Source organism: Polyergus mexicanus, unplaced genomic scaffold (genome assembly GCF_030449975.1).
Source record: "Polyergus mexicanus isolate NDT 795.1 unplaced genomic scaffold, iyPolMexi1.0 SCAF_15, whole genome shotgun sequence".
NCBI classification, from domain to species: Eukaryota; Metazoa; Arthropoda; class Insecta; order Hymenoptera; family Formicidae; genus Polyergus; species Polyergus mexicanus.
In genome coordinates this window covers 558,590-584,668 of record NW_027223335.1, presented here as the reverse complement: position 1 = coordinate 584,668, position 26,079 = coordinate 558,590, and the positions used below count along the sequence as shown (strand labels likewise).

Sequence of the window (26,079 nt, the reverse complement as noted above, 5' to 3'; positions counted from 1 at the left end):
AGCGAGAGAGACCGCGAACGACCGTGCAGCTCGTGGCATACGCACATACGCATATACAGATACGCATATACACATATGTATGCGGAGCAGCGTACAGGGAAAGGTGCCCTCGGCTGGGTCCGCCGCGAGCTCGTGTAACAGCGAGAGCGCTCCTCCTCTCTTGCGAGAGCGGAGAACTGTGTCAAGGGCAGAAGCGGCGGGAGGGAAGCAGCGGTCCATGACGAGACGAAACGAAATGAAACGAGATTTTTACCTGCCCCTTACCCTGCCTTATCCGACAATCTCGTACGTCTCCGGTGCCCGAGCTAAGCGAATCCCGAAATCTCGCCATCCCCCGGCCCGCCTTCCTCCCCCGCTGCGAAATATCCTCCTTCTTTCTGTCCGCAACGCCGCCGCCCATCGTTTCTACGAATCGCGTTAACATGATCATCGCCGTCGGTTTCCCACATCTCGGCATCGGCGAAATCTTTCGCACACATCATCGAAACGGATGAGAATTGTTAATCATGCATGACGCTGCGTTGATCCTTGGCGGGAAAGAAAGGCGATGCGTTCTTGCAATTTATAAAAATTAAAGATAATTCCACTAACACTGATATAATTAAATGTAATTAATATAATAATATAATACAGTTTATATATATATATATATATGTATATAAAATACAGAATAAATACTTACATTCGTAAAGCGCTCGCGCGAATTTGCATTAATCTTAATCTTGGGAGGCGATACAAAAAATTGTGAAAGCGATTCACAGTTCACCGCGCATGCGCGCGCGCGCTGTCACCTTTGTCTGTGTGTACATTAAAATCAGATCGAACCTCCGTTCAACCTCCGACCCCTCCGGGTTGGAATTTGGATCAAGGAGGGCTCTGCTCAGCGAGCGTGACGCCTTTATGGAGCTCGCACATGGAACGATCGACACCCGCGCGCTTAGGCTCCGGCAACGTTATGGATCGATCGATAGGATTGTTATCGATTTAAGGCTGGTTTCTCGCCAACGCTGTTAATCGTCATTTAATTGATTCTTTCTAATTTCACAGAAAGTACTTATAGTAGTACTTATAATAATGAATAAAAAAAAAAGAAGAAAAAAACGCGGCGCCTATTAATATGTGTCTAGAGTTCAGGAAGATATTTAACGTATATCTTTCTCTAATACGAAGATAGTAAAGATAAAAGAAAGTAGGAATAATGACAGCTAAACTGACTAGATCGTTAAATCGCCAACGAGTTATAATAAGTACTACTCTCTTTAGATATGAGTCATTCTTGCATTTCTATTGATGGTCAATTAATAATGTATGCGCTTGCTATAAGTTGTAGTGATATTAAAAGTATGAATATAGACTGATAGGTTTCACTTATGTAACCGTTTCGTGCATATTACACGAAAATTCTTTGGTTCGTATTTATATTTCACATTTAGCGCTAAATGTGTTTTATCACCAAAAATTGATAACTATTTCATATATGTGGTACAATGCTTTAGGCGAGAAGTGAAATTGATTAGCAGAGATAACTGAATGAATCGGAGATTAATTCGTAACAGATATCATTTTTTTTTAATGGAGTAAGAAAGATAAAGAGTGTATTTGTATGCGACAGTATACATGTGTGTACATCGTGCGCCCACATCCGGAACTCACATACCGTTCTCCTAATTTGTTAGACGACAATTTACTGTTTAGAGAAAAAAAAAGTCTGAAATTGATTAGCTCTTTTGTGATTTTAAGGGCGATATAATTGGGAGAAAGTCTGAGATCTTCACGGGGAGTTATAGGCAGAGATTTAATTATGAATCTTGTAGCTTTCTACGAGTTTTTTCGTTTTACACTTTTCATTTACGTTCGTACATTGTAATCTACTTTTTTATATCTCGTTTTTTAATAAATAGAATATGAAACGGTATATTAAAAAACGGTATATTAAAAGAAAAAAAAAATGCCGTACACCTACAAATATGAATCGTAATTGATATATTTTTGTTGCGCACCTTTTGAAAAATAGTTTATTTATATCGATGAGATTTATTTTCAATATAATACTATACATTTTTAAAAACGTTTAGATAAAAATATATAATTATCAAAAAAACATAATTTATGATAAATATATTGCATTTAGATGGTTAATTGCGTACAAGTTCCTTATAACGTTATAATGTTGTAATATGATGGGCGCGGGAGAGTGACGGTGTCCGAGCTGCATGACAAAGTAAATCGAAATCGAATGACACAATATGTATGTATATGCATATATACATATGTACCGGGTGGAATTGGGACAGCGGCGATGTATACGACTGGGGTTTTGTCGCGGTACGCCTTTTTTCGCTCGGCGAGCACAATACAAAGATGCCGGGGGCATGGGGGAACGACGAGAGAAAGAGAAACAGACACAAAGGTGGCTGGGTGCATCGAAGCGAAACACGTGCATGTCTCTCGACACCGCAGTGCGCGCGTAAATACACACTGCCCGGTATATATATATGTATATAAATTATTATACGTATAATACATACTTTTGTGATTGATTAGGAAGATTCGTGGAGAGACGAGAAATCTCTCCCGAAGGATTTCTTCGTGGAAGATGAACCTTCTACTCTCTTTATGTCACGTCCGTCCCTTGACGATGAATTTGTAGTTTCTCGTAAAATGTCGCGTCCGAGTCGCATTAATGGCAAATCGATACGAATATTACAATACAATAACGACTTCGATGGCGATTATTTAAATGGGGCACGGTGACAATGTTAATATTACGATAATGACGAGGACTGGGAAATAAAATCCGGAATCTTTGTGCGTCGTAAAGAAATTTTTCACAAGATGCAAAGCGTAGTGTGAGATTCATTCGTACGTGCTATTGCGTACGTTTTGAGACATATGCAACGTGCAACAAATATGCTGTACTAATTTTTACAAACTGTCGGCGAAGAAAAAAAAAAACAACAAGTTTTGTAACGAGATTGAACGATTTCGCAAGAGATTTATAAGAATTCACGTCATTAAATGTATGAAATATTTAGATTTCTTTATATGCATTACAGAATTAACTTTCCCCATATTGCAAAACTAAGTTCTTTATTTTCCTTTCCTTAGATTTGACTTAAGAGAGTTTAAAAAAAATATAAAGGCATAAAATTGTTAATTATATTATTATTAAATATTTGAAACTTCTTAACGAATTAATCTTCTGGCTCTTTTTATTTCACATATATTTGTAAAAAATATTTAATATATAAAAAAATCTATCATTAATGTAAAAAAAATATAGTGCTCAATAGGATCTCTCTCTCTCTCTCTCTCTCTCTCTCTCTCTCTCTCTCTCTCTCTCTCTCTCTCTCTCTCTCTCTCTCTCTCTCTCTCTCTCTCTCTCTGTCTGTCTGTCTCCCTCTCCTTCTTTCTGTCGAAAGAAGTTTTTATCATTAAATTCACTGCCTCATCGTATCATGCCAGACATATTTTTGTACTCATTGTATAGTGCCAACAATAATACAGTATATCTTTAACTGATATTCAAGTCGTGCGAAGGATCGTGTAACGAGTTTTAAAATTACTACGATTTTCGGCTAAGTAGCGGCCTTATTTCGCTCTTTGTATTGCGCGAGGAGAAGACATATGGGGAAACGAGAATTAGGACAGCGCGTGCAATTATTGCAAAGGGTTTCGCGCTGGCTTTTTGCTTTTCTTGACAAGCCACGGGAACGTGGTGGAACGCATCAGAGTGGAACGCACTGCGTCTCGACGTACCTCGGTACTTATGTTCGGTCTCGTACGCGCGTGCATACGCGAGAAAAAGAAAGAACTGAAATCACATACACACGCGTTCGTGTACTAAATCTCAATTGGAGTCGCATCTGCTTCTTTGGCTGTCTATTATGTCATTGTATCGATAACAGTAATTTTGCCTCTTCGCGATTTGAAATTATTACACTATTCTGTTAGTTTAAATTTAAATAATCAAGATATAAATATCGCTTTGCTATCGTGTAAATAGTAATCCAGAAAAAACGTTTCTATTCGGAATATTGCATATTTTTCATTTATTTTTAATAAATTAAGAACTCGATAGAATCTTTTTTTTTTAATAGTGAGAAAAATATAATTAAAAATCAAGAAAGTTGGAAAATTAATTGACGCTTTTAAATTGTTATTAAATGTTAAAAATATTTTAATAGCTTTTGATTTTTTTTTTTTTTTTTTTTTTTACATTTTTTTAGTAGCAATTTAAATATCTTATATAAAAATGCTCTTTATGCTACAATTCTTTAATTTATTCCGAAGTAATACGCGACCAAGTTGCGCCGACAGCGAATGAATAAACAAATGCAAATACTCTGGCATACACATTCATGATAGATCTTTTTCTACGCTAGTGTTTTAAGAACAATTCGTCTATGTCGCAAATCTACGCTTCGTATATATTCGTGCGATAAAGTATTTTCGTCTTGGCGCGGTTGCCTGCTCCGAAAATAATTTTTTCACGTCGAAAAGAAAGAGTCTCGCGCAAAAAGGGGGAACGCATTTCTTTCTCTCTCTCTTTTTTTTTTTTTTTCTCTTTCGCGCCATGTCTCTTTCACGGGTATTCGAGGCGAGACGCAATGTTTAAAGGCTCTACCTGTTATATTCCGTGGCGTGTCAGCCTATTTATATTGGCCTAGATTCCGCTTTTACATCGCGAGCTACAGGTACGCGCCCCGTGAAACAGCACTCGCGCGCGATTCTCTCACGATAAGCGCGCGATTAATTTTTACGAAACTCGCACCCTCGCTTAAGTACGTTTCACACGTGCACGCGTGCGTGTCACTTTCCTATCTCCCTCCTTCTTCAAAAGTTACATCGTTTGGCTAATTCATGTAGCGTGCGGGAAACGAGGCGCTGCTCGTTTTTACTGTAAACGCGAAAGATCGCGATTTCGCATCTTCTCGAAAACGCTTATCTAAAGATACTTAAATGGTCAATAAAAAATATAAGCATACAAATAGTAAAGGTCGAATGTTTGCACTATTTTTTTTCTGTATAGTATGGCGAGGTAGTACCGTCTAATCAAATATATTGCTAAGTAATAAGACAACAATAAAAGAGTTTTCCCTATAAATATATTTCATCTTTCAAAAAAATTTCCATCTTTTTTATAGTTTCAATAAAAATGTCAAACTCTGTAACCATATGTTATTACATTCGATATATAAGTGTCACGATTACTGCTCTTATGATTATCATACAGTACTATGGGCATGGTACATGAATGTGATTCGAAACTCTGGAAATAAGTAATGAATCTCGAGAGAATTTTTATAAAAGAAATTTTTCTAAACTATTTTTATACGTTTTTGCTGCCGACTGTACTATAACATTTAGAGAACCGCCTCGTGGGTAGGGTTCGTTGCCCTCTGTTGCTTTTTTACCAGCACAGGACAAAGGGTTTAGAGTATATATGTACCTGAGAGACGACACGGAGGTCGATGGTACACTTACATGTCTGATTTCTACGAGTCATCGATGTATCGCGCAGCTTATTCATATGTTTTACGAACGCCGATCATCGAGAGCCAATTCGTAAAACGATCTTTCTCACTGCGGCGACTCTTAGTTTGCAGTGAGTACGATAATTTCCTAGTATCTTTATACTCACGCGTTACATTGCGTTGCGTTGCGTACGAGACCGGGTGCATGCCGCTCGGAAAATGTTATATTTTCCCACGTCGACATCCTTCAAGCATGGCCTACTTGGCGTCGTGTAAAAAGGGCTCGGCTCTAAATCGGGAGCAAGTTTACACTGTGCCCATCAGTCAGATCTAGCTTTATGGGTTATTTACTAATACTGACAAGATGGTCCGAAAACGCTGCAAGTCGTGCTCAATTGGTTGGATCCGAGACATCCACTTCATTTAATACCACTGTCGCGTCGATCAAAGCCGTAAACAGCATAGTTGGCACTCTACTAGAGTCATTGGCATCTCGCCGATGAACATATTCTTGTAAATCTCTCGCATCTCTTAAGGAACACACGAAAATGTCAAATTGACAATGAAAATATATCTGTTTCTTGAATTTAAATTAATAAACATGCATTTATTAAATTGTAATTCAAGTCTTCATTAAAATGATACACGTCTGGTCTTATATTATTTCACAGGAGAGATCTTTCAATGTTTGGAATTATGTACAATATTGGTTTATTTGATTATTCGAATATATGTATATAATGAGCATTGAATATTTATAGATAGACTTTACACATGTTGAAATCTCTCAAAAATGTAGGCAAAATATTATTTGAAATAGAAAATAAAATATTAATCATTCTAATATAATTCCGATTTCCTTATAAAAGAGAGAGAGAGAGAGAGAGAGAGAAAGAAAAAGAAAAATGCCATGGCACTTAGATAATCAAATATCACAAAACTCCACGGAATGAAGCTTTACAAGAGAAAATCGTTTTCGTAATTATTTTCACACGAAGATGACACGAATATCGGACGACAGCTACGATTATCGACGAAACAATGTCCAGGAAATCGTGCCGCGAATTTAGTCGAAATTGATCACACGAGCAAGAGCCTGACGCGTATACCAAACTAAGTTTATCATTTTAGCTCGATAAATATCGGCGATACAAGAGCGTGCGTGCGCGCGCGACGCGCGATTTTTTTCAAGTTGATCTCGACGCACGAGGTGCAACGTGCAACGTGCAGCCAGGCGTGCGGCGCGGGGGCTTTCGTGCGTGGAATAGGCTCAAGGCTGCGCCGCGCCAGTGTAACACCGAGTAAGCAACTACTCTCTTACGGCTCTCTTACGGCATACTCTCTGCTTATATATCTCATTGTCAATATACGCGGTCGGTGGAGATACCTGTTGCCCCGATCGACGATCGATCAATCGGATCCGATCGACGACTCGGGCTTCCTATAAAGATGCGCTCGCGCAGAACGGCGCTGCTCGTGACGCTGTTTCGACGATGATTCTCGCTCGCGTGTATCCGGTAAAAAACGTCATCCTATATATAGATACTCTTGTGGAAATTATCTTCATACGTGTGGCACGAATATCAAACGAAGGCACATTTTTTTTCTCGTTGGAATTAATCCGTGAAACTGCTAGTTAATTATCTGCAAATCATAGTAGACTTTTGACTATGTCAAAATTAATTAAATTATACTATTAAATATATTAATATAATATTAAATTATTTGTAATTGAATTATTATTAATAGAAAACTTGCTTTTATTATGCCTGAAAAAATTCTTAAAGAATATTTATGACGATTGTAAAATGATTTTTATACTGAGCTAAAAACGAAAAATATGAAGATACGATGTTTTTTAATGATATTGTAACGATATCGAGAAAAGAATATTTTATTCAGCTACGATCGCGACGAAAAGATATACAAATATCGATCTTCGCCTGTTCGTATCTAGCTAGCACCAAAGAAAACAAAATACGTAGAGTGAGTCATCAATAGAATATCTTCCTTATACAACGTGCATGCTCGTAGACGCCGCTTTATCCTACGTATTTATAGCACGTGCGCCGGTAAAAAGCTAGCGCCAGACTATGCGCGTATTCGCGATTCGTTTATAATTCGTGAATAGTGTGGATGGATGATTCGTCAAATTCAACCAATCAGATTTCTTTATACTGTTCACGAATCACGAATTGCGAATACGCGTATAGTCTGACGCTAGCTAAATGCGAAAGGCGGTTTGTGCATTTTTTCTTGTCCTTTTTTTTTTATTTATTTATTTATTTAGATAATCGCAGTGCCAAAATGTGTGCAATGTTGCCATTAAGAAACAAAAAATAGGTACTTTTTAGTATATACGTGTGGGAATATTGAAGTTGAATCATCCAAATTAATCACGCGAAATTACTGCATTCCCATCATTTTCAAGCTTGTATTCTATACATATATATCGATCGATATATATTAAATATATTGTTTGAAAATCGTGATGCACGCAATATGTGTTTGTACGTATTATTTCGGAACTATATACGTATCTTTAGAGAAGCAAGATTGACCTTAAGAAATAAACCTTGAGCAGTGCTTCTTATTATAAACATTTCAATGATCTTAATAATGAGAAATAACTGAAAATCGACAGGAGTTTCAGAGTATGATAATTTTCTATATTTATAATGTCGTAAATTTTATCCGAACAAATTTGTTGCGTTTCCACGCGGGAGTGCGTAGTACACTTCTTACCATTCGACGTGCATTAATTGGACGGTAAGACACCTAGCACACACGTTCCCCGCGCGAGCGGAATTCCAGTCTAGTAACCATGCGCGATATTGCCGGTTTAACCCTTTAAAATATTTTCCACGCCACGAATAATACAGTCGACGTTTGCACCGAGCACGATATATTTTTCTACGATCATTGGATTTTTCTAACGCAAAAATTACTATATTTTCTTCTTTATTGAAATTGTCTTTACAATTTGTCTGTCCGCGACTCGATCGAATTATAATTTAACCGTAATAAGCCGCTATGAGAAAAAAAAATTCAAAGAGGGAAATAATATAAGAATTAGTAAATGTTTTCGTCAAACATTTTATTTTATGATAAATGTTGCCATCAATTTTTAGTTCATACGTTTATGTAATAAAACTATGTTTTTCTATTCGATCGACTTGATAAGTTCATCAACTATCGATCGCGTAATTCTTAAGAAGCTTTTTGTGATTATTATTTAAGCAAAATATAAAATACTGCGAATAATTATTGGAAGAAAGGAAAAAAACGGCTAAATTCGAAATTAAAAAAAAATTAAATTAGATTAAATTAATTCCATTAGTTAATTTATTAAAAAATTATTAAAATTATTACAATTTGTTTTTAAGGAAGAAGAGAAAAGAAAAGAAGAGGCAATTAAAAAAGTTTTATTTTAATTCTAAGATCAATATAAGCGATAATAAAAATAAAAAGTAATATTTTAATTTATACTTAATTTTTTTTAAGTATAATGGGTATAATAACCGATCGTGATTTTATAGAAAGAGAAGATCGTAAAAAATTTTGTCGTAAAAAGGAGGAAGGGGAGGGGAATTATTGCTACATAAGGTTTGGAAAGCACTGTATTAAGGCAATCGTGTAAATCGAAGTATTGTGAAATAAAATGATCTCTCGCGATTGGATCATCGGGATTTATAGACCGCGTCGATTTGAATCATCGCTCGATTATTTATATCTACGAGTATTTGTGACTTTTTTTCTCTTGAATCTGCGATCGATATATCTTCATTCTTCGCGTTTAAATGACGTAGACGGAGAATATCTTCTCACGAATATATGATAGAGTAAAATGGCATTAGCGGATAAGATTTAGAAAGATTTTAGGATCGTCTGAGCTATTTAGTTTAAAAGCGTTTTACGTAAGTTACTTTGGAATATATTATATTATGAATCTCAATAATGTGCGAATACAAACTATAGACATTATATAATGTCCGCATATATATATAAATTTTCTAACCAATTTCATAAGCCTAAAAATTTTCTCAGTACGTCGAAATGCAAGATTTAGATAATTCGATAATTGAAACTCTGACATAATCAACACGTCAAAATTTTTTACTTTTGTTAGTCTGAAAAGTCTCATTAATTTGTATTCTTAGGTTTGACGAAATGGTTGTAAAACTTTTTTTTTGCCATATAAATTATCTCGGTTGTGTTCCAGTTTTATCTTACATATCTAGATGTAGATAAATCATGTTTGAAACATTGGCAAAACGTTCTGATGTAAATTTACTACAATCAACGAATTATTTTATAAAGAAGATAATCTTGACTTTATTTTATTACAAGTTTTATTTGACATATTTACACAATAATATTGTTTTTATAAAAGAAGCAACAGATATCGCGCACAAAGTGGTAACCACACGACGGCTGATGTATTTTGCAGTATTTTATGAGATAACTGATAGTATATATCCCTACTTGATTTCTTCTCTCTCTCTCTCTCTCTTTTCTTTTTTTTTCTTGTCTCTTTTTGTTCATTTCACTATAAAAAGTTAGTCATTCGCTATCCGTGATAGACGTATCGCGATTCTCACAAATTTCTTCACACTGGTTTAGCAAATATTTCAATGTCAACGTATCAAAGTATTACATATGGATACGATACTCGCTTCGATATTCAAATTACTAATATATGTATTAATTGAAATGTTGGTCGCGTTAAAGTTAAACTCTATCAAATTTCATTGGCAAATAAAGGCTCGGCTTAAAGCGAGAGTACGGGTGTTGTAACGTCGTATCATAAGGGATCGGAGAAAGAGAAAGAGAGAATGTGTGAAAGAGAACAAACGAGGCAGAAATAAAGCGAGGACAAGTAAAATAGTGAAAAACCGCATCTTTAAAGTATTGTTTATATAAGGATTAGCACCGTGTAATATGGCTGTATCGTAAATTTTTCGAGATCGCCATAAATATATTTTTATCGCGATGAATTTCGTGCGCGTGATAGATAGTTGCGTTATATAATAATGCAGAATCTGTAAAAATATAATTGAAGCAACAAATTGATCAAAGCAAATTGATCCAATTTTGTTATTTAATTAATCATAACGTAAAAAGATTTATAAAATTTACTTTTTTTTTTCTTTTTTTTTCCATATTTGCGTTCGAAAAGTTAGAGAAATTTTATTGAGGGATATTCTTTTATAAAGAATGCCACTTTTGAACGGATGTCCGATAATATTATCGGGGAAATATTGCGACCACAACGTTGCAATACCATAGCACTAACTTTTATAAGAACGATACTAATAATAAGTAAAGAAGAAAGTAAGAGCGAGCAAGAAAAAAGGGAGGCGAAGGACGTAACTTAACTTACGGGGAGCGCACGCATTTAGCGATCAAGCGAACAAGCCCCGTATATAGTGCTTAGTGGGGGAGGAGTAAGGGTGAAACCGCATGCATACGGATATATCGACGATACTACGCGACAACGGCAACGACGGTGTTGTGCCCGCAGATGAAAAGAGCGAGAAAGAGCAGGGGGGAGATGGAGGAGACGGGAGAAGCGCGACTTCCCGCTGATCGAAAAAGAGGGGGAGGAGTGAAACGGGAGGTTCAGGGTAGCTACGGAAGGGCGCAGTGAGAGTGGCAAGGAGGGAGGGAGGGAGGGAAGGAGCAGAGTGCGGTCAAGTGTACTGGGTAACTGGGTCAATGAGAAAACTGAGAGAGCAATATTATGTTGCGGGGACGCATGCGCGCCGCTATTTGCCAGGGCTCCGTCTGTTCGCATCCTCCCTTCTCCCCCTAACACTCGCCTTTCCCGAAAGTCCTCCCCCCTCCCCCCTCCCCAATATTTACCTCTTGTGTGGAATAATTTAAATCCTTTTATTGAAATCATTTATTTCTTTTTGCAAAATACGAGCGATAGAGGGAAACAATGAGGGATTTTATAAAATGGAAACGTCAAAATACCTCCGTTGTATGTGAAAAAAGATCCCTCGGGGAAGAATTTTTCATGTAGAAAACTGGCAATAGAACAAACACGCATTTGTTATCGCAAATAGTGTTGATTTTTTTCTCGAGCATCTTTTCATTCGAGTTTCAAACAACGAAGGTGTCAGGTATTATTTAAATAATGTTTTTTAAACATTATATATTTATATAATATTTATGATATAGACTTGCTATTTAAAAAAAAGATTTATTATTTTATTTAATATACATATAATTTCACTCATTGCACTCGATAAGAATGATTTTTGAATGATGAATATTTTTTGCTAGTTAAATGATTATTAAAGAGGAATATGCTTATCTTGACATATTTTTCTTTCATATCTGTCCCTCCTTCCCCCTTTTATACATACTTAACTACCCTTTTATACGTTCTATTTTATTCCATTTTTAAATTATACTTTCTCATGATTATTTCAAATATTCTAATAATAATAATATAATTCTCTCTTTGTTTCTCCCTCCTCTTTTCTTCTTTACTTTTGCTATTCACAAGACCAGCTGCTACAAAATAGTCGTGTCGATCTAAAAAATTGCCTTTTAATATAAATATCCTTTTTAAATATTCTTTTTAACGCCGATTTAGTTGCGGAATTTGCAATTTTATTCGACAACTATCATTCTATTGTTCTCATTCTTTTTCTTTTCAAATAAATATCTCGCGCCTGGATTGGGATACAGTATATCATTGTTTAGTTCTTTAGTTTATCTATGCCGTATGTGTGTGTGTGTGTGTGTGTGTGTGAGATGGCGGCACAATGACATTAAATCAAACGCGACAGTTGCAAATTTTGGGACAAAATCTTTGCACGGATGACTTCGTAATGGGACGCGCGAATGTTGCACGAATTCTGGGTGACCTCAATTACTGGCATGAGACATTGAGCACGTGGATTGTCGATATCATTGACCGCGTTACAGAAATGGAAATTGACAAAATTCGCGCAAATTATACAATTACAGAAGCGTAACGTGATTTCGTCATATTCAATAAAGAGGATAAAAATATATCAGTTTTTTTTTTCTTTTCTTCAATTGGCGCTATATATTACATCAGCAAATTAATGCACAGAAAACTTGTTATAAAATTATCTATCTCTCTAATATTTAAGCGTAACTCGGAACAACATAGTAGACCTGTTTTATAATAATATGAACGTATATATATATATATATATAACAACAGTGTGTTATCTATTGTTGCAACAAGTGTGTGAACAATGTGCATACTTGTTGCTACATAATGCTGCAATCCTGTCAGTTCGCTTTTACAGACGTTATCAAAACTGTCACGCATATTGCGATAAAGCTGACTCGCGCTTGCAGACAACGTTAATAGTCATTAAATTTGCTTTGCCGTCATGCTCCGGTATTCGCATCGCTTGTATCACCGTTCTATCAAAAATATTTCGGTGTCATCAAATATCTGCGTTGTTGCTCATCTCTTCTGTTTCCGATAGTGAACATAACAACCCTCTTTCATCGCGTGATTCCAAGATGTCGCTTGAAATAAAACGCAGCATCGCGTTGTCCGCGCACGCGCCAATCTCGCCTATATAAGCGACACTTTATACACAAACACACGCGCACACATGCATATATAAACACGGGAACCTACACGAGCGTCGTCAGTACAAGGTGGTCCAAGTGCATCGGGTAAATAGGTCAAGCGAATTAATTCATGTTGGCTGGCAAGTCGCGCTGTCGCGTCTCTCGCTACGCACAACAAAACAACATAGAATGCGTAATACAAAAAGCAACGCAAAAGAGAGAGACGCAATTCGCGAAAAACGCATCTCAAACACGAAAACTGCATTAACGAACACACCGATATTGTGTATCTTGTTAAAAAAAAAAAAAAAAAAAAAAAAAAAAACCCCGCACGGAGACATTTTACTCGGCTTTTACAATTTTGCGACGAGTAAATTGCATTTCGCCATATTCGCTGTCCAACAATTTCATGTTCAGAAAAATCTTGTTTTCTCGATAGTAAATTGTCTCTTTGATATCTGAAATAATGTTTGAATTTAATCGTCATTCGCGTAAAAAATTATACAGAGACACATATACGTTTTGTCAATTTCTTTCACACAGAAAAGAAATCTGCTAGAAATTTAAAAAGAGGGTTCTACTTATTTTTACGTTATTAAAAATAGAGACAACGAAATGCGGTGTCTTGAATAGAACTTTCAAACTTTTTACTTCTTTACGCGAATGAAAGTTAACGCGTTTCTCACTTGATATTATTGTACATCTTTGTGTGCAGATTTATCTAGTATTACGTACATGTTATCGCAACTTCGCTTAGTTATTATCGATACCTCTCAAAACGTCTTCCGGTAAGACCGCGACGGAAACTTATGCGTGCGATTGCCTTATCACGTAAAACAAATATCGTATTTACAATGTTGCACGGACGTGTGTTACAAGCGCGAAGCGTATTTACGAATGACAAAATCGATGTCGTAATAATTAACATAGCGTCGTGGAAATGATGACTCGGATTTTCGTTATGCGCATTATAATTAATGTGGTAATTTACGTACTCTATATATACATCATGAATAAAGAATAAGAATTTTATGAACACAAAGTAGCGTACTCATGGTATATCGTTTTGGCAGAGGGCAAAGGTGCGTTCGACTACTCGAGTTTTGTGTGTTTGTACGAAACCGGCTTCGACGTTTTTCTACAGAATGTTCTCAAATTTTCGCATCAGGCAACATTCCCTTTTAGAAAATCAATATAAATGTTCCTTATCGAGGAATTGTGATTGAACATCTTTCTCAAGATTGATTTTAAAAATTATTCTTCCATAGAGATATAATCTATGCGAGATTAAATTTCGCGATTGATTTGCATCTCTAAAAAAAAATTAAATATTTTTATTGGAAAAAAAATTATAACTCAAATATTATTGCTAGAACAAAAAAAAAAAGGAATTTCTAAATGGGAGAATACTAAAAATTGCCTCCTATTGCGATAGAAGGTATCTGTGAAAATAGTTTATATGCTTCCCTTTATTTTAACTTTGTCGACAACTTTCACAAGAGCACCCTGTAGCGAGATCTTGTCGCCGAGACACGCAGGGGCGTGACACCTTAGGGTACGTGGAATGTGTATAGATCTCGACGAGCACGTGGATACGCGATCAGAATTACGCTCAGCGAGTGTGTGTATATATATATATATATACATACACACATATACATGTATAGAAAGAGAGAGAGAGAGAGAGAGAGAGAGAGAGAGAGAGAGAGAGAGAGAGAGAGAGAGACGCGTAGCGTTGACGTCGACGGCACGCATGCGGATCTACTGGTAACATTGGTGCCAACCAGAAATCAGGTCATTCGTATCAAACTGACCTACATACCGTTATCATCTGTATTATCGCCTTTGATAAAGTGTGTATTAACCGCACGATTATGCTGGTGAAAGATCCATAAAAGACGGCTCCATCCCTCTTTTTTTCTCTTCCTGGAGCCTCGAAATTGCGTGTTTGTGATATACTGAATTGTCGCCATTTTTTCGTTACTGTGCGTAATCTTTGTGATCGTTATTTGAGGATTTAATGCCAGAACGGAATCGATTTCCTACTCTTATGTTTTCTATTTTTCTTTCACTTCCCCTCGATTTTCATTACTTGTCTCGCCTTCTCATCGAAATGCCCATTGATTCAATTTTTTTTTACTTATTCCTCGCGCCCGCCTTTCGTTCCGACGACCGATATAGTAATAATAATTCAGGGTAAAAACGTCTTGTGTCTCTCTCACGCTCTTTTTCTCTTTCAACGCCGCGCTAAAAATAACGGGCAACAAATGACGCGCCTGACCTCGTCTTGGACACCGTCCTTCCTCGACGCTTCGAACTCTTCAACTTGATCTAGTTGCATATCCGCCTTCGCAAATCTTTGGGCAAGATTGCGCGTACGCCAAAAAGACATGATCCTCGATATTTAATACGCGATACGGCGAATATTTATGCAAAGGCGTAAAGGGAAGGAACTAAATAAGAGGTAATTGTGAACTGTCACGCGGTATAAATAATATTTAAAATATTTAAAATTTTAATTAATACAATTAAAAAACAATTTTTCATCTTTTCTGATAAAGAAAAATTGTATGCATTGATTTAATACAATATATTCAATTTTATACGATAACAGAGAACATTTTTATCATATGACAGACATGTGACATCTATGACATGTCACGTTTATGTGACAGTTTTGACATCCGCGTTTTAACATCAATATTGCATAATATCTTTATGCTACTATTGTTATTGTCAGCATGCTACAATAATATATCCTATCATTATGTGGCATCACAGATTAATTAATTACAGAAAAACGGGATAACGTTAGAGAAATAATTTCGATATGCATCGTATACCAACCTCTCTTAATATTTAAAAATAGTTCGATATTCGAGAGGATCTTCATTAAAGTATCGTGCTTAAAAAAACTGGAACGTTGGATAAACTTAAACACTCCTCATTTAAAAACTATCGTAGCCCCGATATTTCGGTATTAGATTTTTTATCTCAAAAGAATCTGCTATTAGTAGATGATGCGATAGTTTTGAGACATCCTAAATGTAATGGAAAACTTAAAGATCGTTTTCTAATCAATCACTTTTTCTATGATTCAGCAATGTCAACGGCTTTCTTTCTTATCACTACTGCGTCATTAACATTATCATTACATATATCCGCGTCGCGGATATATAATCATTACTTTATCTTTATCTTGTTAATAAATTATGATTTTCTTTTTTTTTTTTTACATGGACATTCGTATACGCGCAATTTAATCGTATGAAACGCGTTGCAATTTTCCATCAACTCAAATTCGAATAAAGAATTTCATTTTCGCGCAAAATTGTATTTGCAAGTAAGATGGAAAATTTCCCGAAACTGATCAATTAAGAAATCATATTACATTGTGACATAATACTCATGAATATCGTGATTGTAGTTAGAGATACCCTTGACCCGGAAATTATCGCGGGGGAAGCAATTTATACCTCAGCAACCCAAAATAGAGCAGACATTTTCGTCGTTCCGTCTGACCTCGTCGAAATTGTCGATAAATTTCATCGTCTAGTTAATTCTTCTTTTACGTTATATATATATGCTTTTAATTTATAAAAATGTATAACTGTATAAAAGAATAATCTAAAAATTAGAAGAGATAGTGGAATAAATTAAATTATTATAAATAAGACAAACCGAGAATAAGATTAACCCTTATCAAATGACCCTGAATGAATCTTGAATATATTTTACGACGGTCTAATTTGGCATCTGGATTATTTAGATCGTCGATATGTTTACGTATATATAAAAAAATTAATTACTTAGACTATTTAATATAATTTTATATCTTTTCGGAAAGCATAAATCATGTTTTAAAAATAAAATCATTTTTTTAATTATCTCGTTTTAACACATGTAGAGCTTATTATTTTGACAGGAGAGAAAGAATTTAATGTGTATATTACAGCTCTCTCTCTCTCTCTCTCTCTCTCTCTATATATATATATATATATATATATATATAATACTACGGGTTATATTATACTAAGCGGGGATAAAAGAAATTGATTGGACACGAATGATCTAGATGTGTCCTTTGAGAGTTAATAGAGATTTAAAAAATGGGGTGCAAAACTTACCCCCGCGCGCGCGCTCGTACGTCTCGAGAAATGATTCGTGCATTAATAAAGAAAAGAGAGAAGAACAAGATCTTTGTGGCATTGCACACAACGGCGCTCTCTCGAACGAAAGTGTAAGCGAGAATGTCCGTAATCGGCGGCGAGGAAAGGAGAGAGAGTGAAAGAAAAAGGAAGAGAGTTGTGGCTTACCTCACTCTCGGTTTACTTCGAGCCAAGTCGAGTCGAGAGCGAACGTCTCGCGTCTTGGTCGCGTAACCGTTCGACGTAACAGTTGTAACTAGTACCATTGCCAACGAAAGTCGCCGCCGCGGAAAGTAAAAGCGGACGAGCTACTTTTTCGCACGCGCGACTGTTTCAAGAAAGAGAAAGAGAGGGGAAGATGGAATCACGACGATAGCGTGCAAAAACCGGCTGGTGAACGAGAGCGAAAGACTTTCTTCGTCCATTCATCGTTTAAATCGGCTTGAAAGATCGCTATATCCGTCACGCTGCCCGCAGCTGTACAAAGAGTAAGAGAGATAGATGCTCGATTCGGAGAATCTTTCGCTACGACTCGTTATTTGATCCTGTCGTTACTATCGCTTTTAACGAATTTACAATGCGATTTCCTTGCGCTCAAGTCATCGGCACTTTAATTATTATGCGATAGTTTATTAATACATGCAATGCCGTGTTTAAATCTGTATGACTTTGAGCTTTTAACGAAATGAAGTCCTTTCTTTCTCTCTTTTCGATTAATAAATGATAAATTAAAATTTTTTCGATGCAAAGAAATAGTTGTATTTATATATAAGGAAAAAAATAATATGATATTATTGATAATGCTTTTCAACACATTTCTATTTTTTTTTTCTCTTGAGATTATTAATCTTTATCACATCACGTGTCCGATCAAACGAAATGCCTCTTCAGTCTATGACGAACGCAGGGTTTAAAACTGCCGACGCGTTAATTGTACTTGACTGAAAGTAGTTTATATCGATTAGAAATGACGGGTTACCGAAATCGTGACTCGAACGACTCCTACCTATAGCGCGAGACACTGACGGAGATTAAGCACGTGCGCCGGCGAGTACGTAACACTGGTGTAATTAGTGACAAACGATACGGCCGGCGACGTCATCTCGAGAAAGGTATTTACATCGAGTGCGACGGGGACGGACTCATTTGGCACGTGTCGTCCCGATTTTGCATATCGCGCGCAATTAGTGCTGTTTTATTCCGAATCACACATGTTAAAATTGATTACATTTCATCATATAGATTAATGTAAAACTTAAAAGATTAGCAGAATTAAGGAAATAAGCTTAATATTATAATCAAAGAATTACGATAAGCTTTACAAATATGTTTAAAAAAATTTAAAGCTTTTAAATAATAAGAAACCTAAATTTTAATCAGAACAAATATAGTCTTATCGTGTTTTCGGACATTCTTGGCTTGAAAAAAATATATATACATATATATCTTATAGCTTCCAAAATTATATTAAAATACATATACACACAAATAATTATATAAAATATATTTATATTACACTTTTTTTAGGTGTAACATTTTTAATGTTAAAACATGTAATGTATGAAAGAATTCGATTTTTCTGGGGTGCATTTTTTTTTTTTTTTTTTTTTTATTCTCCATTGTCACAATTTTTTGATATTGTTACTTTTGGTGGAAAAAAATAATAAAATTTGTACGAGATATATATTAAAATACGATACATTTATGCATAATATAATAATTTTTCAACAGTTCACGTGGACTTGTTTATATTTTCTTTTAAAAAGATATAAATGTTAAAAAATTAAACTGATATTTTTTTTTCATCTTACAATTGTCGTCAATTAAACCTGCATTTTTTCACCGACGAGCTCTTTCATCTCGAGACATTCGGTCGTATTCGATATGCTGCATCTCACAAGAATATTATTCACGTTGAAATTACAGTCCTCGCGCGAATACGTAAAGTTCTTTATATAGGTACGTATGTACCTCGTCCAGCTCATCTTGCTTCGTTCGGCACGACCGGAATTATTTCTCAGGAAAATTACCGGTCATTACGATCGCCGATCATTATTATCGGTCTTATCTTTCGTAGCGTCGAGTCGCCGATTCTCTTTTCAACCTTGAGAATCATCCCGTTCGAGCTTCCGCAGAAGGACACTCGCATTTACACGGTCGTATTTGCTACAAGAATAGAAATGAGTTTTATTCCAATCGAAATATCCTCCTCTTTTTCGCAGCGACTATCGGACTCTCGTATAATCGTATCAAATAATTTTTCGGTCAAGGTCAAGACTGTCCTCGGCTTTCTTTAATCGCGATTATCGAGAAAAAAAAGGACGGGTTTATAAGGCATGCAATAAGTTCTCGTTGTAATTGCCGGATATCAGTCGCGTGTACGTAAGTTACGCCGAAATTACGTGAACCAAATACAATATACTTTGCCTGAACGAACTTTGCATGTAGAAGTAATGCGTACGTTTTACAAGACAGTCAAAACTAGAAATGGAACATTCAAATTACTTTCTTTGATTTAGGAAGAATGTTGTAATGATTCTAAGAACGTATATTTTTATTTTTTAATATCTAACTTTTTTTTTTTTTTTTTAAATAAAAATATTCATAAAATCAAGTTTCTAAAAATAATTAATACTGTTTGCAAAAGCAAATAAATGTATACGCATATTAATGCATATCTCATCAAATATTTCGCATGATACCAATTTGCCGTTTTTCAGATTGTTTTATTGAGATAATACTTATAAATAATACTTAATATGCATTAATATGCATATATATATATATATATATATATATTTACTTTTGCAAATAGTATTAATTATTCTTAAAAGCTTGATTTTATGAATATTTTTATAAACAATGTTAGATATTAAAAAATAAAAAGAAAATTTTAAACACGTTAGTAGAGCTTAGAACTATTACATTTTTCTTTATATATATATATATATATATATATATATATATATATATATATATATATATCGACTTGATATCAAATAGAAAATAAATTCGTGTTGTCCCGCGATAGAGCAGATTTTTTTTTCGTCTCTTTTAGACCGCTCGTTTGCTCCACAGGGGGCACGTTTGTTTCCATTTTATTCGATATGACCGGAGAATGCCGACGCCTTTCCAATATTATAGCATTTCCAGCAGCTTCCACAGCTTCCACTTCATCCCCAACTTCGAGGGGTAAATCACACGAAGAATATAGTCTGGTGTCGTAAAAGCATTTTAAGCTACTTTCACGAGTAAACAATAGCAAGAACAATTAGCGCGCACCTTTAGCACATAGATTTCCACATTTTTGTTGTCGATATACAATACAATGATTCCCATTGAGAATCTTAGAAAAATTTATGCTTTTTTAATTTATAGCTAAGTCATGTAACACTAAAATGTTCCTAAATGACGTAACGACAACTACCAAAAAAATATTACAAAGAAAGAATGCCGAAACATAATATCGTTCCATATATACGCATCCAAACTTTCTAAGACTGACTTACCGTAATTAAAAAAAAAAAAAAAAATAAAAAAATAAGAGGCGTTTTATGAACATTGATTTACTTTCATCTTGTGTGCGTTTTTTTATTTGTGTAAATCTTCTTGTGTGGCATTACTCTGAATTTTAGAATAGAATAGTTTAATTTTAAATTGGACACACATTTACATACGTACATTATATATGCACATACATATATAATCGTATGACTATCGATTTCGGATTTGTCATTATTGCATATTATTTGCGAAAGATCAATTCTTTTAGCGATACAAGAAAGAAATTATTTTGATTCTCTCTCTATGACTTTTTTTCTATCGATATTTTTACGTAAGAATAAGTCTGGAAAATGAGAGAATTCTTATATAGAAAGAATAGGAAGGAATAATTTTTGAAAATTTTTCGTAATAAATAAAAATGATAAACATTGTTCAATTAAAAATATTTATTGATATTTCAATATTATGCACAATTATCATTTAGTATTATCTATCTTATTAAGGAAAAATAATAAAAAATCTCTCTTCACTAAACTCTTCTCTTTACTAAACTTTTCTTTTATTATTAAAAACATGTAAGAGCCAATTATTATTTTAGGTTTTAAGAGAAAAGAGAGATTTATGAACTCTTTTTTTTTTAATCTCGATAACAGGTATATAATAAAGTAGACTCATTTAGGATTCATTAAGGATTGTTTTATTATTTATTATTACAAAAAATTTCGCTAGACAAGAAACAATTTGGGTGCTAATAGCTCATTGTTAGTAGAACTTGGCACATTTTTTTGATATAAGTTTCAAAATATTTGGAGAAGAAAAGGCGCAAAAAATTAGGAATAGGATCGATACAATCGTGTCTACGCATGAAAAGATTTAATGAAAAACATTTGGAGAAATTGGGATATTTCGTAAACTTTAACTTTTCTTTCGACTCCCTCAATTTATACTCATCTTTGTCGTGTCAACCATTCTTTATGGTATTCATGACTTATAGTCTATTTCAGATTCTCTGCCATATGTACCTAGACATACGATAAAAATAAAAGACGATGAGACGGAGAGACTTTGACACATATGTCTGGGAGTGTGTGTGTTCTTTATATCTTTAAATGTATTTTTACAAAGAAAAATATATATAAATCAAAATTTTGAGATAAAAATTTTTTTTTTTTAAATTCAAAATAATGCCTTTACATTTCGACAAATCGCAATCGACAACCATAATCAATGATTTGACATTTTCACGAAGAAGAAATCAATTGCAAGTTGAAACAAAACTATACGCGAATGAAATGAGTGGCGATAGAGTTTTTAAACAATTTCTATACGCTCATGTTTCTCTTTCTCTCTTACTCTTTTTCTAACTAACTGCAATGCGATAACGTAATTGCGCAAATGGGCGCACGCGCAGTTTGCGATATTCTCCGCAACAGCGCGATGCATCGCGGTAAACGCGTACACGCACAAATATGCGGAGACGCGCATGCACGTTTAGATACATCACGAGCACACTAGCACGTGGTCTCGCGGTACCCCATGTGGGTAAATGTGTCAAGGACGTGCGAACTGGCCTGCAAAACGACGATTCATGGCGTTTCATGGATGAAATTCCCGCCGTCTCTCTCTCTCTCTCTCTCTTCTCTTTTTTTATCGCTCTATCTCTCTCTTGATCCCAGCGTTTTTTTCGAAGGCGAGATAAAGAGAGCGGTGATTTTTACGAAATCTTTCTTGCAAGAACACAGATACGGCGGATCGTATATTGGGAAATGGGTCACGCGCTTCATGGTCCAAGCTTTTTTCGGAAGTGCTCGCGGAAACTCTCTAGTGAATCAATTTTATTCGTCGAATATTAGAGTAATTTTTAACAAAGCACGGCATTTTTGTCTAAATTTTGCTGGTGGATTAATGAAAAATTCATTTTTATTTGAAACATTTTAACAAATGTGGATTAAACGAATATAGGTCTGGGCCATTTTGATTGTACGAATAACATGCGAAGCCTCACACTCATTAAATAATCGGTAGCGGTAAAAAAACAGTAGTTCTCTCTGTGACGTTATTTATTGCGAATTTTTATAATGTTGAATCGGGAGAGTCTTTAAACGTGCTATTTATTTCGCTAATCTGGATTTTCGTAAGCCATGTACAAAGGTCCCTCCTCCTCTCTTCTATCCTATCAATGCGACAGAAATATGCATTACGATAATACGACGTGTAACAGCACACACAATCGGTTAGATTTTACTTTTAGTTTCGAAAATGAGATTGCGTAGTGGGGGTAGGCCTTGGCACACTTCACACACCGAGACCACGCTGTTGGTGGCGAGTGCGAGCGAGGAAGAGAGAGAGAGAGAGAGAGAGAGAGCGAGAACGAGAGAAAAAAAGACACACACTAGTACGCGTTCATATAATCCTCGTGACGAATATTACAAGCTATGATCCAAACCTGTAAGAATAATCGCATCACGGTATTCGAGAGAAAGAAGCGTTCTTATCGGAATCGTCCTTCCCATACCTGCGTTTTATACGACGCATATATTATCAATGCTTCTCACAATCGGTCCGACAATGTTATTCTGTCAGACTGTCATCTTGGTAACCTAATTCGGAATATAGATTGCTTTACGAAACTCATTTCCGGAAAGATGCCCTCAATTTAAACTTTGTCGCAAATTGAATTATTGATTTATTAATATTTTATCTTCGAAAAACAAAAAAAAAAGACCACCAGCGTATTTTTCCAATATGCCTAGACATTACGCGATGTTTTCCATGACCTAAATTATATCAATTCAGAACAAGTCCAAAGTCCTTTGAGTTTCTGAATCTGGTTTACTTCTTCTTCTTCTCTCTTTTTTTTTTTTTTTTTTTTCTTTATCTTTTACTATGCATCTTGCAATCGGTTTAACCGCGATTTACATTGTCTCGTTGCAGTAAATTATTTCAATGTCCTACTTTAAAATGTATAACCAACCCGATATTTCCTATTTTTCAATAAACCATTTGAATCGATCGAACGATATTGACTTGTTCCATTATCATTAATGTATTTACATTTTTTTCTCGATGAAAGATAAGTATCGTATCTTCTATTCGATAGACATCGTACTCTTCTTCACGAGATCTAAATTATCTATTCATGCGCGATAAACGTATATCTTTCTTATTTTCTCGAAGAAGATATAGAGAGATAGAGAGAAAACTCACATTTCATTTTACGCTACCGATAACTAGGTCAAGATCGTTCCGGCAAATTGGAGCATATTATGACAAGAATTTCAGACTTTCGTTATATAGTTTTGAAGAGAGTGTCGTCACGAGCTGCTCTAGTATATCAACGCGACAATAATAATCGCTCCCGATAATCGACGTCGTCGCGAATTCGCTCGCGTATCCTCTCGCCCACGAGACGTTTAAAGGATCACCGCGATGCTAATTGAGGCAGAAATAGCGTAATATCGATAACGGTCGCATAATTTCAGCCTATACGGGTAAAGGACTCGCGCGACTGCTCCACAGCCTTGTCGCGACTTATCGTCGTCGTGTTATACTAGTCGCCGCTCGCAAGCGTTCATCGTCGTGGAACGAATTTCACGTCGACGCGGAATATAAGCGGAGATGAGTAGAAATATGAAAAAGAGAAAAATGCGTCGTATCGTCGTCGCCGGCATCGTCGTCGCGACCGTACGCTCTCACACTGACGATACTTATTTCACGTACGCTGGTCGTCTATAATTATTTTCCTTTCTACGCGCTATTGGCCGTTTGCGATAACGAGCCGACACGAGTAGACTCGCTAACGCATTCGTTGCATCGACGAAGAAGAAGCCTCCACGTGCGAGTTGACTCTGTTGGCGGGGCGCGTTAAACGATATTATCATTAATTGGAGCGTGCAATTGGACCGCGTTACGCAATACGGTAATGCATGCGAGTGTACGATATTCTATGCGCGAATCGACGAAACTTATCCGAATAACGAAAAGAAGAAACGGTGGTACGCGGGTGTTTTTATTTTTATCGACTCGAAATTACACCCGATGCCGTAAAACGGATGCAGGCATTGCATAACGCGGTGCAATCGTGCAAGCGAAAACGCGACACTCGAAGGTGAAACGATTTCGACCGATTCTCGTTGCGATGTGTCGCGATTAATTAACCACGAGACCGTGTATATATATATATATACGATAATTAACGCGCGAATAATATATCGATCATCGCGACAGCAGTCATCATCTCCGTCAGAGATTTTACGCAAACTCTGTGTCAAATGTACACGGCGCCGCATGCTCGTTCGATTTAACACACTCTGAAAGTTTCTGGGTCGCGGCGGAGGCTTTCACTTTCTTTCTTTGCTTCCGTTCTTTCGACGGCGCGTTTCGTGCCGCCACCCCGGCCCTTTTCGCTTTCGTTTGACCCTTTTTCATCCGTTTCGCCAGAGCGCGGCCGCGACAATTCTTATTCCACTTTGCGTCGCTCGCGCACTATACGCACCGACAGGACCTCTTTTCCCCGTAGGCACGCTATCCGGTAGAAATAATGCGTGGACATGCGTGCGTGCGTGCGTGCGTGTACGTATTCGTTCGGATGCGGCGCGCTCACGCAGGCAGGCACTCGCTTCCGATCCGCACCGAACAAAGGACAGACCGCTGTTTAGAGGCACAATGAGAAGCGGAAGTTCAATCGATCGTGTGTATTTTTTTTTTTTTTTAAGCGGGATTCGAGTCACGGCCCTCCACTTTGCGTCCTGCTTCATTCAAATAGTTATTACGGATTTTACGCAGTAAAGTGTCTCTATATCGTGAATTATATCGTAAATACATTAGTATTAATTTATATTATATAAATTAATTATTCCACGTGTCATATTGCGCGCGACGAGAGAATTCATTTAGTCGTTTCGACATAAAACTCGTCGAAGACTTTAGCCATTTATCATACGGAAGATACGGCATTGTGCGATTAACGTAATTTCGAGATGAAAATTGCCATGACAAATCATGATCAGTCAGTCCATACGAGGAACGATATCTAACAAGATACGGTATTTGGAAACTTTCCATTGACGAATCCGTATTACGCTCGTCGTGTTCTTCGTATTGTATCCCGACAAGCGCAAGTAACGGAAGGAAGGGAAGAGCGGATGCGTATTTCGCAAGGCGCGCGAGCTCTCGTGTTTCTGGAATTAACCGTCATGTTTCGATCACGTTGTTCATCCTTTACCCATCGTATCCTCGCTTTTCAATTTTCCCGAACCCGCTATGCAAATCTTTATCAAGCTTTCTCTTATACACGCTTTCGCGTTGCATTTTTGTGTGTTATGCTTGGAATTATTGGAACGAAGGCCCGATTGTCTCAAGTATTTTAAACGCCGACA

The 26,079-nt window shown here is 36.1% G+C and overlaps 1 protein-coding gene across 1 annotated transcript in view; it reads left to right on the top strand.

Annotated features, from left to right (window-relative positions):
• The window catches only part of Ftz-f1 (ftz transcription factor 1), a 68,926-nt gene that overhangs the window by 13,358 nt on the left and 29,489 nt on the right, over window positions 1-26,079 (top strand). The window lies entirely within an intron of this gene.